Genomic DNA, 16,014 nt, shown 5'->3' on the forward strand with positions numbered 1-16,014 from the left:
CGCCTGCGCAGCGCGCCCTGTGGCGGCCGAGCCGGGGCAGCCTGCTCAGCGCCGCGGCGGCGGCGGCGGCGGCTGGAGACAAAGCGCCCAGCTAATGAATGGGACGGGCCCGCCCGGCCCTTCCTTTTAACTCCTTCGGGCCCGGCCGGGCGGCGGCGGCAGCGGCGACCTCCGGCTTTCCCTGCGGCGGCCGCCCGGGGAGGTGAGTGGCCCCGTTCCGGCACCGGGAAGGGGCCGGGCAGGAAAAAAAGCTCCGGCTCTCCCCGCCCCGCCGCCCGCCGCCGCCCGCTCTGTGCCTCCGCGGCGCCGGTGCCTCCGGGCCGCGGCCCCGCGCCCCGGGCCCGATAGCGCCCCGTCCCGCTCGGGAGCGCCCGCGGGACAGCGGCGGCAGGTCGGGCAGGGGGCGTGCGGCGGGCAGGAAGCGGGGAGTAGGCCGGCGGTGCGGGCTCCATTGTCTGCGGGGCCCTGGGAGGGGGCTCCGGCGGGCCGGGCTGCGGAGGGGGGCGTCGCTCCCTGGGGAGCCGCAGGGCCGTGCCGCCCCCCCGCCCGACCCGGGGTCCCCGCGGAGCCGTCGGGCTTTGTGCGGGCCTGCCGGGTCGGAGGCACCCCTCCCACCTGGCCCGGCCCTGCGGGAGGCCGCGGGAGCCGGGCCCCGGTGGGGATGGGAGGCGCCGGGACCATGTGGCCGCCGTCGGCCCCGTCCCAGATGGCCTCCGGGGCGGGGGCAGCCCCTGCGGGAGCGCGGAGTGGAGCCCGGGCTGCGCGGAGGGGCCAGGAGGGCCGGGTGGTCCTGAAAGCGTTTCTCCGGTACACGAGGGGACGGGGGAGGTGACCTCAGCCGCGGCGCATCTCTTCCTGCGCCGTGCGGGGCTCCCAGCCCCGTCCTCCTTAGGCAGAGCCGCTGTTGGTACGCGTGGAGAAAGTGCGCGGCTCTACTTCAACGCTCGCTCTTCTCATTCTCACTTCGGACGCCGTGGTTTCGCTTAAAGATGTCTTCTGTAACTTCCAGGTCTGCGCCGAGGCAGTGCTGACAGCAGCCGCCGGCTGTATTGCAGTGCTCACGGAGTTTGGAGGGTGTCGTGTGCTCCCTGTGCTGCACATGCACTCTGCTATAAGTGTGGAAGAGTTTCTTAATGCTAGGGAAGTCACAGCATTCAGAGAACCCATTTTGCTTTAGTGATGCTCAGTACGTTACTGTGAGGTTCAGCAGTGTTTGGCTCTCCCTGTTCTTTCTCAGTGCTCTGTGTCAGAGACTGCTGTGCCGTGTTTCGGAGGTATCTCTGGGAGATGTCAGAAATTCAGCATGAGCTGTCACACTGCAACTGTCAACCCAAGCAGAGACAGGTTTCTGAGCCCCCATATCACAAGCAGGCTTCTCGGGCCGTGCTTTCCATATGGCCCATTGTGCACTTTGCTTTTTAAGAGAGAGTTTTAAGAGTTTTGCTTTTTAAGAGAGGGAACACGGTTATTTTCCTTTACAGGGTTTTTCAAGAATTTGGTGTCTGCCTTAAAACAAGCCAGGTATCCTCAGGCTGGTGTTTGTGGGGTGCATGCTGGGGGCAGCAGAGCACTCAATATGTCACTGACTGTCCCCAGGACACCAGGCTGCTGTTGGAAGGCTCGCACAGGTACTGAGTGGGGGCTTTCTGGTTATTATGTGCTATGAAATTTAGTTTGAGGGAAAAAAGAATACATTGCTAGCAAAAGCAGCAGGAGTTCTTTTGTGGACTCCTGGAAATGCCGGTATTGTCTGCTGGGGACAGGATGGACTGGGAGTTGAGGTACAGCATGCTCTTGTGTGTGGATGTCTCTGTCCTTTCAGATTTAGCCGTCTGCATCTTCCTAACAAGTGCTGAGGGATTGACAGTGTAGAAGTTCTCTGGAGTTAAAAAATTGATAGAGAATAAGAAAAACAAAAGTAAATGAAATAGCTCGACTGCACCTCTCAGAGACGTGTGTTCCCTACGCATTTGTGCTTTTTGACAACTGTAACACGTTTGCTGGTACGCTGTATGAAGCGCAATTGTTACAGGTTCCACTGTGAAGGTGGAAGTCAGCCTGCAGCAGTGGAGGGCTGAGCAGGTACTGGCTGAGCTTAGGGGCAGTGCTGAGCTCGTGGTACCCACTGTGTGCAGCCTCTGCTTCTGTTAGGCTGTTTTGACTCTTCTTAATTGAGCCTGCACTGGTTGCAGACATTCTGAGCAAGCATCGTGTTTGCAGAAGCGCTCGTGGTGTGGGATTGTGGTGGAGTGCAGAATGGGGCTAAGTGCATGTGGTATATCATCAAGGCTTATCAGTTGGAAATAAGAAAGCAACTGAACTCCACAGGTGTTTATTTGAAATTGTCTCCATCTTAGCTTTATGCATTACATGGAGTAAATGATACCATCCTGTCTATCAGTGATTCTTAAGAACAAGATGTTACCAGAGGAAGTCCTGACAAAATCCTGGATCATTAAGAATAACTGCTGCTTTACATGGCTTTTGAGTGTGCTGTATCTCTTCTTTTCCTATCCTTTTTCTTGGAAGCTGTTTTATTCTAATTTTGCACAACCCTAACCATGGTAAATTCTGCGAGATTTCTTTGTGGCTCTGAGAAAGTTTAAATCAAGAATTAACATGGATGTTTTGGGTCGTATCTCCCAACACTTTGCCGTGTTTTACTACTCTGACATGGAGTCTTCATCAGAGCAGATTTTCTAAGTCCTGTTTTCTGTAGCTTGCTTTTAATTTGCACAAGTTCTCAACTTCCAAATGAGCATGAAGGGCTTGCTGGTGTAATGTGCAATTAAAATAATCTGCTTTATGCAGATAGGTGAGATTACACATGCACATTAGCTTATTTTCAGACAGAAAACACTCTTATTCATAGTTTAGATGGGGTTTTGCACAGTGTGGGCCATAGTGTTCATAATGTGTAATTCATCATCAAGTTTGAACACTTATTTTTTTTTTCTTAAATATTGATAGCTTGGGTATTTTTATTAATATCAGCATAAATGAATGTGATTTGCATAGTATTTTCTGTTCTAGCATACACTTTTCAAATGGGCTTCACAAAAAGGTGTTCTCTTGCATCTGGCAAGTGGACACTGTTTTCTGTTCAGCTCTGCCTACTTGCTCTGTATTTGCTGCAAGCATCATCAATAACTGCCAACAGTTCTGAACTGTGAGATTGTTTAATTTCAACCAATTATTGAAAAAACGGAGTCGTTCTCATAACCTGTAGATAGCTTTTATGTGAAATATGGAGTGTAGAGCACACACAAGAAGAACTAAAGCTTTTATCATTTTTTTTCAAAGCATAGAAACTGCTATCCAGAATTACATTGTGATAAATATTTTAAATGTGTGGTAGCAGAGTTTTGTTTGCTGTTTTTGTGATGAGACAGAGTGTAATGTGATAGTCTGTTAAAATAACAGTGGGGAAAGACCTTGGTTCTTAAGGGCCTTGTTTGTGTTCAAGTGTAATCATTCAGAACAAATGACTTTTTTTTTTATACTGAACACACATTGGAGGGAGCGATATTAGCCTTCTCTATTAGCCTTCTCTATAACTTATGTAGTATTAACTTTCAGCAGGTGTTGCCATAGGAAATATTACAGCATTACCATAATCTTTATTTAAACTCGCAAGCAGTGAGCTTTGGCCATTGCTGCTCCCTATCTCTGTCCTCTTCCCCTCCCAGTTTGCTTTGTAATAACATGTAGGGCTGAACTATCATTCACTGAAGAATTAGTACCTCATTTTTATGGCTGTTTGAAAACTGTCTGGATCTCTCATTTTCCATGTCCTGTTTGCTAGTTTGTCGTCACTTCTGCCCCACAGATTTATTCTTCCCTCCATGCAGTGGAGTCATTTCTATTCAGTTGCTCTGATTTTCTGCTGTATGTGCTCTCCTGAATTTGTTCTTGCCTCTAAAGAAAAGATTAGATGCATTTAAAGTGACATTTTTCTTTGTAATTTTCACTAAAAGAAACAATCATGAGAATCCAAACATCAACTTGATTTGAATGAAATGTTTGGCCCAGCCTGAAACTGTTTTACAATCATCATTAATGAATGAAAGAACAAGAATTGAAGTTGCTGTTTGTTTTGTGGTTTTTTTTTTTTTTTTTTTTTCTTAGACACCAGGAAGGGTGAAGATGGTGCATTCGTACCCTTTCTTGCCTGTAGTCTGATGGCTCTGGAATTGCAAGGAATGTGGGAGAGCCAGGTTTGCTTCCCCTCCCTGCCCCAGGACCTGAATCCACATCTCCCAGAGCTCCCTAAGGAGCTGGGAGCCATGGGAATGGGGTGGGTCTGCTCACCTTGCTGTCACCTTCTGCTTTGTGCCCGTGTCACCTTATAGAAGGGACAGCAGAAGGTCTCAGCAGTCAAGTTAGCAGGCACAGAGTTTGGGAGATGTTCTTACTTGCTGAACAGAGAGTGTGGATCTATTTTTAAATGCAAATATCAGTAAAAGACCTTTCACGTAATACATCTGCTGATGCATGGTAAGCATGCAACCAGGGTTTTCCTTCTCAAAAGGAGATTCTCAAAAAATACGTGTATTTTACACAATTGATTCACAGTCTAATGTGCAGTAAGCACTGATTGCTGGGAAAGATGCAGCCCTGTTGGCGCTTGGTCCAAATCTTCATAAGAGGATGACGCCTCATCCATTAAGCACTGCAGAATTCAGCTTTTTAAAATTCTTATTTAATTATTAATTTGCATTTGGGTTTGGAGTAGACAATGCTGTGTACTGGATTTTCTGAGATTGCAAAAGATACCTTGCTGGTGTTCTGATGGCTTTTGTTTCGTTTTTTAATATAATGGGGCAGTGAAACAGCCAGGGACTCTTCACTGTGAAACTTGTGTCTGTGTGGTCAGTGGGGCTAGAGAAATATGCCCTGTGATGGACCATTTTGCTGTTTTTTGGTGCCTTGCCAAAATTTTGGCTTAATATACTCTGCTTGTAATCATTCCTTTCTTGTATGTGGGGAATGATAATCTTGTGCTTATCCTATGTTATCACATGTTAGTTAAAAGCCATGCTAGGTGCAGTGTGTAAGCAATACATTCGGCTCAGGAAGGGAAGCAGAAGCTTCCAGGTGAATCCTGTAGTGCATTAAAAGGTGCTGACAGGCTCCCTTGAGCTGTTGTAATGTAGTGCAGACTACTTTGGTGAGAAGTGAGTTTGTTGCATCGGCTTCATTTTGGAGACTAAAATGGCATATTGTCACTCCTAAGTGGAAAAAGAATCCATGGACCATCAAGGCATGTACAAAAAATATCTTTTAATGGTTTTGCGTTTTCATTTTTGGTTTTGCTGTTTTTTGTTTTGAGGCTCTAGTACTGAAAACATCTAATTTTTCCTGACACTTGTGTGACTAAATAAGGCCCCCACCCCCTTTTTTTGTTTCTTTTTTCAAAATCCCAAGTTTTCATGAATACAGCTCCTGGAGCTATGATCTAAAGAGAAATTTGAAATGTCCCAGGACTCGCTGCTATAAGAGATGATGTGACTAAAAAGTTCTATTTAAAAGGAATTACTTTCTTCTTTTCCTTAGATACAATCATCTTTAAGTTTGAGTAACAAGTATTTAACCTCAAATGAAGCTTCCTGCATGCAGCAGAACAGATATGTAAGTTTCTTTGTTTTTTTTGTTTTTCCCTTGTTTATTAGTTAGTGGATAGCTTGCTTGTTTGCTTAGGGTCTTACTTTATTGTTGCTAGTATTAATTTAGACTTTGACAATAGATAAGGGGCTTATCTATGAAAAAGATTCATTTATCTATAAATGAAAAATTATGTATTTGAATCGGCTTGTGTGGAGCTGAGTAATTTAGCAGGAGGTTTGGGTGAGTGTCTGAGATTTAAAAATTAACATTGTAAGCCTGGATATCTTTACAGTGTTACATTAATAGTAACTGGTGTATGATTTATGGTGCACCTCCTACTCTGTGGTAACAGCTGACATATATACATCCTCACTCTGCAGTTTACCTCCTGAAAAAGAGGGAAGTAACTTGCATGCTCTGCATTCATCCCATGCCCCAAGTACAATTGCCTCATTCGAGGGTTTTTTTTGTTTTGGTTTTGCATTCTCACTGATCAGAGTAAACTTAAGTATTTTCTTCTAAGGTTTTTGTCTGAAACAATTCTTTTCCTTATACATTCAGTTTGAGTTGTGGTTACAGATTTTTGGAAGTGTAAAATCAATTTCATGCTTAAAAATATATGACGATTAACAATTATGTGTAGATAATTACACTGTTATGTTAAAAATAACACTGTTATTTTTGTATAGTGTTTCAGATAGTGCTACTCCTCCCCATTTCTCCTCCAATAAAAACAGTTCAACTTTGGCTATGTGATTTGCTGACATGCATTTTAGCGTGGACAAAAAGTTTAAGAGGTAAAATGCTGAGCAAAGAAGTCTTGGTGGAGTCATGTAAGACTAACCTCCAGAGGAAAGTAGAATAAAAACATGATTCAGATTCATTTCTTCAGGGAAAGCTTTCCTAGATTGTTCACGCAGAATATGTGGAGGATTTTGTTATGTACTGAGACTGCTTGTGGATATTTATTTGTCAAGAGTGTAAGCAAAGCTAATTGTTGGTGCTTTCGAAGTCCATAGCATAGCCAAAGAACTGGAAAGAGCAGTCATCGATTGCAGCAGCCTGTTGAGTCAATTCTTGATCACTGTAAAGGAATCTTAGAAAAGGGATGATGTTGCGTTTCACAGAATATTTAGAAGTTCACTCATATTTGATGCTGAATTCTAATACGCTCACCTAAGGATCACTTTGTTCTGTTTCATTGTGTGATGTCAAGCACTCTAGATTTTTATAGTTCTACCTAAAGTGGTTCTCAAGGCTAAAACCCTCCAACGAAAATATCCATTCTATTATTATCTGTCGACTAAAAATGAATATCTTGTGTTAGTATCTTCAATAACTTTGTTTTTATTACAATCCAGATGATACAAGTGTTGACAGCAGTTTGGATTTTTGCTGTCAACCAGAACATCTTTAAGTGTTTAGTGCCAACATGAGCTCCAATAGAAAAATACATATATTTTATTACTTGTGTACTGATGTTTGTGTGCTTCTGCAAAATTCATATTTTTTTTCTTTTTTCTTTAACTATTTTATTAATATTTTATAAAACACAACCATATTTACATGTTTATTTTGGGGAGTGTGAAATACGAGTAATATATCATATAGAATCATAGAATATGCAGAACTGGAAGGGACCTGTGAGGTTCATGTGAGCCCAATTCCTGGCAACAGTGTGTAATACTATTTCTTGCTGGGGATTGCTTTTCTGCAAAGTGCTGGGCTGCAAAGGACTATCAAATTTAGCTTGCACTTAAAAAATTTCTCCTTGCTGTATGATAGTTGAAGACTAGCTTTGTTTTCCCTGTATGTTTCAGTGTATCAGTGTGCAGAATGAAATACATTCGCCACTATAGATTGCACTGTACTGTGAATGCACAAATGGTTGCATGCTGGTTCATAGAGCTGAGTAGCATGGCCTGAAGAGCTAGCATTTTGCAAATGTTCCTTCCATTTGTCATGCTTCCTTCATTAGTGATTCACTGGGCACTCTTTTGGTAATGGATATGTATGCAGAGCTGAAAAGTTTCAGAAGATGGAAATATTAAGCTGTCAGTAGATTGGAAATACGATAGGTCAACGTCCTTTAAAGTTCAGCATGAGAATTAAAGCCTTTGAACTTGTATTATACGCAGTTTAGATAATCAGGAACTAGATCTTAAGTTCCAGGGATCCGATCGATCTCTTGGTGTGTCATGAAAAGCTAGAAAGGGCAGCACTGAACTACTGCCTGTTTAGTGCTCCCACAGACTCTTCGCTCCCAGCTTCTGGCAGCCTTTCTTATTTAAGTTGTGGGACTAGAAAGCCATGCTGAAATCCAATACAGATGATGGCAATTGTCTTCTACTTTCTGCTTTTATTCTGTGGTTCTCCTTCCTTCTTGTGTATTAAAGATGAGAACATGATATGCTGATAACAGTGATCCACAGACAAAAAAAAATGGGAAGATTCTCACTGCATGGGAGGTTTTCGCTTGTTGAGATGTGTGTTAGTAGCCACTTAAGCAGCAGAATGGGCCAGATTTCAGGGAGCCACACAGGGTGCAGACCGTACTGATGGCAGCATGCTTGCATTTGACACTGGGCGATCGGGGGAGTTGCAATTGCTTTCTTTTCCCTTCATAATGGTGTGGAGTTTATTCTCTGAGGCTTACTGTGTTGTTGGGGAGACTGTAATCTGTTTAGGCCAGGAAATACAGTGGTACTCATGAAGATCAAGTCCTCATCCTTCCTCTTTCTCTAAATGTTTCTATTAATTTCCGTTTTCTATACATCACAAAATATTTGTTTTATTGTGTAATTATAGAAATCAAGCAAGTGGGAACAGCAGCGGCTAATCCTTTTCTTTACTTAATCTTGTACTAAAAATGTCTTAGCTCATACTCTGAAAAAACATCCATGCATCCTTATTCTGTGAAAACTTACTTAAATTATAAGTTGCGTTACAAAAATTAAAGCTTTGCTTTGGTTAGGATAGGTTCTCCAAAAAACTTCCTTTTAAATTAAAATTGCATTTTTCATTATCTCCTTGCGCAAAATTCTATTTGCTTAAATTAGAACTCATGTCTACAACAACAGTATGGCTTTCCTATAAACCATTTATTTAGAGAGAAGAAGACTGAGCTATTTGTTTGCCAGAGACAGGAGTGTCTGTTTTGGATTTCCTGCTAATGCTCAATGTGATGCTAGTGGAAACAATGCCAGCTTTCCTGGCTGCGATGGCTGTGTCAGCTGTGCCTTTGCTGCACAGTCTCACCTTGTCTGGAAAAGGCAGAGAGAACATGTCCCACAGAGAGGTGAACGGGGAAAAGACCCTTTGTCATAGATACTAGGAGCAGCTTTGAGGTTATTGATTCTTAGAATAGGATGTCAGCAACATGTTGGATGTTGCTGATGAACATAGAATTTACTCAAGAAGTGCAAAAAAAACCCCAGAACTTAAGAATGGTATTGAAGAGTTCACTCCATTATGGGCATGGCTGATTGTACTTGCACGTGTTATGGAACTTTGTTCCTGTTCTTGTGCTCCTTGGCAATGTAAAAGTGTATTTCAAAGCTTCTTAAAAGTATCTGAGGTGGTCTTTTCTTTGCTTCAAGTGAAAAACAGAAGGATATTTTTCACACAGAGGGTGGTGACACACTGGAACAGGTTGCCCAAGGAGGCTGTGGATGCCCCATCCCTAGAGGCATTCAAGGCCAGGCTGGATGTGGCTCTGGGCAGCCTGGTCTGCTGGTTGGTGACCCTGCACATAGCAGGGAGGTTGAAACTAGATGATCATTGTGGTCCATTTTAACCCAGGCCATTCTGTGATACTTCAGATCTTCAGGGACTATGAATTGTATTCTCCTTCTAACCTGCCTTGATGTGCACAGGATTGCAATTCCAGGGCTCAACTGTTTGCTATAAACGTACAGTACTGTATCTTATTACATGTATATGGATAGGATGGAAAATCTCAAATTAGCACAAGTGAAACTCTCTGAGTTCACTCTCTGAGGCAGTGGCAAGATGGCATTAATGTGAACACAAAGTTACGTTTAGTGGGTTGGTTATGAAGCGTTTTTAAAGCAGACCTCTTTATACCTGATCTTTGTTAGAGATATTCATGATAATCTTAGCAGTTCAAAAGATACTTTTTCTTTTTTTTTTTTTTTTTTAATATAAAAAGTTCAAGCATTTTAATATTATGTGCTATATTCTATAAAAGATCCTATTTAGGTTTTGTGAGGCCTTTTTCTTGCAATACTTCAGTGGATGTTTACAGCAAGAGTCCCAGGAAGTCTCAGTAGGTGTGGTGTGAGTCTCCTAACGCTCTTCTCATTCTCTGTCTACCTGAGAAGAGCTGAGAACTCCCTTTTTCTCCTTTACAGATTTCTCACTTTTAACTCCTTGGAAAAGCCCTTAAAATTCTTGTGGTTTCATTCTTGCTGAGCTTAAAGATTAGCAACTTTTTTTTTTTTTTTTTTTTTTTATTTTTTTTTTTATTTAAAGAAAGTTACTGCAGTATCTGTTCGTTGGACTCATCAAGAGAGAAAACACAAACTAACAACTCATAACTTACTTGTACTTGAGCTGTACTCTGCATAGGAGGAAGAGAAGAGCCCATGGGCTAAGCAGAGGGATTCATCACTTGGGGAGAAGTGTCAGAGGAGCTTTGCTTCGAGTTTTCTGACACTTTTCTGAACCCTGATTGCTGTTCTGTAGCAGCATGGAATAAATATTGTGTCTTTCATCTCTAATTCTTTCAGAACTTATCTCTTGTTCCTGTGTTCTTGGTTGTGTTTTATTTCCTGTTCCATGATAATATTGATGCATGTTTCCATACTTCTGTTCTTATTTTTATCTTTGAATTTTAGCCTCCTATTTTGTTTTTAGAACACTTCCCTTCCCTTAGCCCCAAACTGAGCAGCATGAGATACCAAAAGCAGTTTGGTCTATAGAATTATTTAAGGCAGGATATCAAAACAGTACATACTTCATTTGTTTTAGGTTTTTTTCCTTAGTAAAACTGCTTTCTCTCTTCCAGCATTTCTGAGAATAAGCCCCTATTTTATTAGCATGTAATACAAAAATGCTAATGGTAAAAATGTCCAAAGGCATCTAAAATCTTCCTAGTTTTTTATTTTTTCTTGGAGCAACATTCAACTGATGTGTACGATTTACAACAATCCTACTTAAAGTTTATTCAAGTAATTGCTTAAAGAATCAGCATTTTTACAAATGAGAGGCAGATCTGCCACTTGGTGGGTGTGAACAATAGCATAGAAAGAGATCCTGAAAGTATTGCTTCGGTAGCATTGCACCAGATAATGAGGAAGAAGGTTCTTCAACTCTGAAGAGACGGTTTGGATCATAGACAAATATTGACATAATTTACTTACCACAACAAATCTGTATTTTTTTTTTTTTTATGAGCAGTCTCTCAGTAAAACCTGTGACAAATGATTAGCATATGTACAGCCTGCTTTTTTTTTTTTTTTTTTTAATAGCTTGCAGCTATGGGAAGTTAGCAAAGGACGTGTGAAGGAAGTTAACCACTTTCGAGGTGTGATGGTATTTTTAGTGCACCAGGAAAGAAAAACTGTCAACAATTAAAGGCTTATCAGGTAGTTATAGGTGTAAATATATTACTGTGTGTGGTGATGGATAGTGTATGTTGTTACATACAACATGGTAGCATTTTACTTTTTCTGTGTCATTTGAAATGCAATTGGTGTGTCTGAGATTGAACTTGTATTTTGTTGTGGTTAGTTCTGGCTGTTTGTTTTTATTTTTCTTTTAAGTAAATTGTTTGAAATACTATGGGCTAAGAGTTTCTGGAATACCATGTTGTTGTTTTTTTATTATTTTATTCCCACTCCCCACTAACTTGTAGTCTTTTCTTGTATGTGCAGACATACTAAACTAGATGTCCCCTAGGGCATTGTAGGATTTTTCTCTACCAAAATGTTTGTATCAATCTAAAATAGAATCTTAAAAATAATTACAAAAGCCTTTTTTTCCCTTTCCTTTCCTCTCCTTTCCTTTCCTTTATAGAATCATGTCAGGAGTAGTTAGGGACTCAATGGATGTAAGACATAGTAAGGACAACTCTATAAAACTCATTTGGAATAGATTAAAAAGAAAAGAAAGACGGAAAGAAAAGCTCCCTCTTACCTGGGAGGGGTCATACTGGGAGAAATTTAGACCAGGAGCTTGTGGCTGAACAAGAGAAACCTAGAAACTACTATTTCATAGAATCATAGAATGATTTTGATTGGAAAGGATCTATTTCCAGTCCCCCTGCTGTACGCAGGGACACCTCCCTCTAGACCAAGTTGCTTACCAACCTGTCCTTGAATGCTTCCAGGGAGGGGGCATCCACAATCTCACTGGGCAACCTGTGCCAGTGTGTCACCACCCTCACAGTAAAGAATTTCTTCCTAATATTTGGTCTAAATCTACCCTCTTCCACTTTGAAGCCACTTATCATCCTGTCACTACATACCCTTCTTAAAAGTCCCTCCCCAGCTTTCCTGTAGGCCCCTTCAGGTACTGGAAGGCTGCTATAGAATCCCCCCAAAGCCTCCTCTTCTCCAGGCTGAAGAGCCCCACTTCTCTCAGCCTGTCCTCAGAGGGGAGGTGCTCCAGCCTTCTGATCATCTTCATGGCTCTCCTCTGAATCTGCTCCAACAACTCCATGCCCTTGCATTGAGGGCCCCAGAGCTGGACACAGTACTCCAGGTGGGGTTTCACAAGAGCAGATTAGAGGGGCAGAATCACCTCCCTGTCCCTGCTGGCCACACTTTTCTTGATGCAACCCAGGATACGGTTAGCAATTGTCCTAATTGTTATATTCTGTCCCAGTATGAAGTTAGGGTGAAGATTATTCCTATCAACAAAGAGCAGCATGCAGCATTGATGGTGCTGTTTCCATCATTCAATCTCTTGTGTCCAGATGAAGCCCTTGGGGTTGCAGACATAAGAGGGTATTTTGCAAACTGGAGAGAATACCTTTTCAAAACTGCAGAAATTATGGGTTAATGTAACGTGGACTACAACTCATAGACATTCAGGATTAAAGGAAATAGCTGTAGCTCTGGCTTTCAGGTGTCTGGAAAGGTAATGGAATAGTAAAGACAGCTTTACCCTTTTTTCTCTCCCAACTGATCTCCACAAGTCATACTTTCCGTGAGGTCCAGAACAACTTGTTTCTTTCATTAAGCCTAACTTTCTCTACTTTGATCCCAATTATATAGTTACATCCATTAGTTCATGCTTGTATGTCTGTGCAGGTTCCTGTGAACTTCAGTGAGACCTAAGCATAGGACCCACATCCTGGCAGAATGTAACTAACATGCTAATGCTGATGTCTCTTCTAATGCCTCATCTAATCGCTCAGTATCTTGCAAGCTTCTCTAGATCTATACTGCCAAGCCTTGTCAAAGTTAGTCTCTATGGAAAAAAATCTGTTACTGTTCTTAATTTTGCTACTTTGAGAAGTTTGTAAAATTGAGTAAAGTTTCTCTAGGCTATCCCTTCATCAGGATTTGTTAATTTTACAGTTTTTTGGTATGGTGTTATTTTTCAAGAAAATATTACTTAATTAGCATGGTACCTGCCATTGACGTGGGAGCTAATAATAATTTCTTAAAATGTGTCTTTCTCATTGCTTGTATAATTGTAAGCATTTTCTTTGCACTTGATGCTGTTAATGATGCCTGTAGAATTTCAAAAATAAACAAGATTAGCACTAGTCATTCTAAACCAACATCCATTTGTGCAAATGTTTGCGCAATTTGTTTTTAATGGGTATTTATCTACTTCCTACTCACAAAATCTGTCACTACTTTTGATTCTTGAAACTAGTAAACAGTTTTGCTTTCACTTTACATCCACATTGTGCATCTTTCTTTAAACCACTTACTCTTGCATTTTGCAGATGTGTGCACGGTGAATAACTTAAACTTTGTAGCTCTGATTTCTCTAGTTAGATTCAGATTTGTTAATTTTGCAGTTAGGTTCTATAATATAATCAATTCCTTGATTATCACCTGACTACCCAAGCTAAAATTTTAAATTGTTTAAAACTTGCAGGACACTCTCTGTTTTAGAAACAAATAATCTGCTCATGATTCAGTGTTCCTGTGTGCTTTTCATACTTCTCTGTAAGGTAATACATGTCAGCAGAACCCCAGAACACTGATATTTCTATCCTTCACCTCATTCATCCTGAGTTCTTCAGGTCACAGCAGTCTGCTGTGTCACTCGTTGGATCAGTGATGTTCTCCTGACATTTCTCATCAACCACTGCACACTCTCAGTAATCCAATTTTGAATGGAAAATCCTATAAAAATGTTTCTGCAGGCTTCTGACCACAGCAAGCCACTGATTGTCTACTGCCATTTAGGGTCTAATAGTCCAAAAGTGGATTTGAGTAGATAATTGCTCTCTACTTTATTTTCTTTTTCCTTGAAGATTTTTTGTTTTGTTTTGTTTTTTGTTTTTTGTTTTTTTATTTGCAAGAAGTCTCAATTAATAGAATTGTAGCTACTTTAGGTGGTCATAAGGAAATTCATAATTTGTTCTAGGGTACCATAAAACTGTAAAATTGGATGGTCTATTCTATTTGTTTTTAAAACCAATTGATTCTTGCAAGGAGTTGGCCTGGGAGGCAGAGATTAAAAATATCTCTCTCTTTCTAAACCTACACATGTTGAGGACTACATTCTAACGAAAATTTCCTTTTCCACCCTCAGGGGTGCTAAAGGAGAGTGAATTCAACTTAATTTTACAGCCTGACATGGTACAACTCAATGTAATAGAGATCAGACTTGAATGTTTAAAAGAAAATTGAAAAAATGACATGCAAAGTCTTACAAGGAGCATCCAACTTCTGAAATTTCTTGGGAACCATGGATGCCTATCAAATAGACTGAATGTGTTTTCTTGCCTTAAACTCAGTTATAAATAAAATAGCGTAATTAATAACACTGCTGGTAGCATAGCCCCCCTACTAATGCTAAGCATGAGTACAGAAATAGTATGTAGTTGCAAAGGGAGATGTATGTTAATTGCACAAATAGGGGACAGAAAAACATGTGAATCAACAATTGAAGAATGAAAATCTGCAAGTTAAAACAAAGGATACTGAATAAGCAGGAAGCATTTCTGGTGGAACCAGAACAGTTTCTGGTCCTAAAGAAAATGAGATAATCATGTCAGGAGCAGATGAGATTACTTCCCACGCCTTTTTTTTTTTTTTTTTTTTTTTTTTTTTTTTTTTTGGTAGAGTTGATGACAAGCATCAAAAGCACAGCAAGGAAAAGTAGGGAAGAAGGTCTACAACTGCAGTTCCTTGTTCAAGGCTAACTCTCATCTATTCACCTCAACTTGAACTGAGACCATCAAGGAACACAGTCATCAGTGTTTAACTGCCTGGCTTCTGCTCAGTGGTATCTTGTACCGAAAGGTAATTTAGGATAAAATGATTAGGACCTATTTGAATATATGGTGATAATGAATAGTAGTGATTAAGAACTAACCATTGCCAATGTATATTGTTAATGAACATCGATCTAGTAAGGTCTTGTTAGGAAGTTTGCAGTTGGGCTCCTTTATCTTCCCATCTCAGCAACCTTAAGTTCAGCTGCTTTAAGAAGTGGTTATTGGGGCAAGCACAAGTGCAGCATCTGCATGGATTTTTTTTTTCCTCTAAGAGCCTAGAACTGTCTTTTTATTTTTTTTTTGCCTTGATGTTTGTATTTGGTTTGTGTTTGCGAGTGGTTTTTATTTTCTTTTTCTTTATTTTTTTCTCCCTAATGCGAAAGAAGTTAAGAGTTACAAGCTAGAACTGTGGTTACCTATTTTGAGATGAAGAAATTGCTTTCATCAGAAGCTGTTGCTGATGGGTATTTGCATTATATGTGAATCCAGCTAAGAATTTGTAATGCGCTTACTGCAGCTTGGCACTTAGATGCATAATTTATATTCTCTAAACTCTGTGTGGAATATTTGCGAGACTTTCTATTCCATGATCCCATATTACAATAATTCACTAAATATTCATGCTTTTGCATGTTTGCAGTATTCCACACTCAAAAATAAGATCAAAATTCACATTAAGAATTTAAAAATCCTATTTGATTGACTTCTGTTCAAAATGTTGACTGTCTTACACTCTCATCCTCATCCCAGATGTATGTGCTTCCATATCATCAATATGGGTGTGATTGCTAACTTCCATTTCATTCAGTGTTATATTGAGGGCTGTAAATTTAGTCTCTGCTGCTGGACCTGATTTCACAAACCTGTGGAAAGCACTGGGCAGTGTGTTAGTGAATCGGCTCATGGAAACGTAAGGCTCTTTCTTTTCATTCTGGAGTTCTCTTCTGGTGTCTGGGTGTCTGAAAGTATTTTTTTTT

General features: G+C 40.8%; 1 protein-coding gene across 6 annotated transcripts in view; it reads left to right on the forward strand.

Annotated features, from left to right (window-relative positions):
- The first annotated feature begins 131 nt into the window (after positions 1-131).
- ZBED4 (zinc finger BED-type containing 4) overlaps positions 132-16,014 on the forward strand; it is a 22,589-nt gene continuing 6,706 nt past the window's right edge. The window contains exons 1-4 of one of the 6 annotated variants that reach the window (XM_042815743.1): positions 134-202; positions 5,557-5,631; positions 14,883-15,062; positions 15,788-15,947. The gene's annotated coding sequence lies outside the window, so the exon portion shown is untranslated. Of the gene's footprint in view, positions 203-375; positions 392-5,556; positions 5,632-14,882; positions 15,063-15,787; positions 15,948-16,014 lie in introns of those variants that run through there. The other 5 variants (XM_042815747.1, XM_042815746.1, XM_042815745.1 and 2 more) reach the window with 5 other exon arrangements.

The sequence above is a fragment of the Centrocercus urophasianus genome, unplaced genomic scaffold, assembly GCF_019232065.1.
Source record: "Centrocercus urophasianus isolate 14NV4802_14NV808 unplaced genomic scaffold, USGS_Curo_1.0 seq_15, whole genome shotgun sequence".
Taxonomy (NCBI): domain Eukaryota; kingdom Metazoa; phylum Chordata; class Aves; order Galliformes; family Phasianidae; genus Centrocercus; species Centrocercus urophasianus.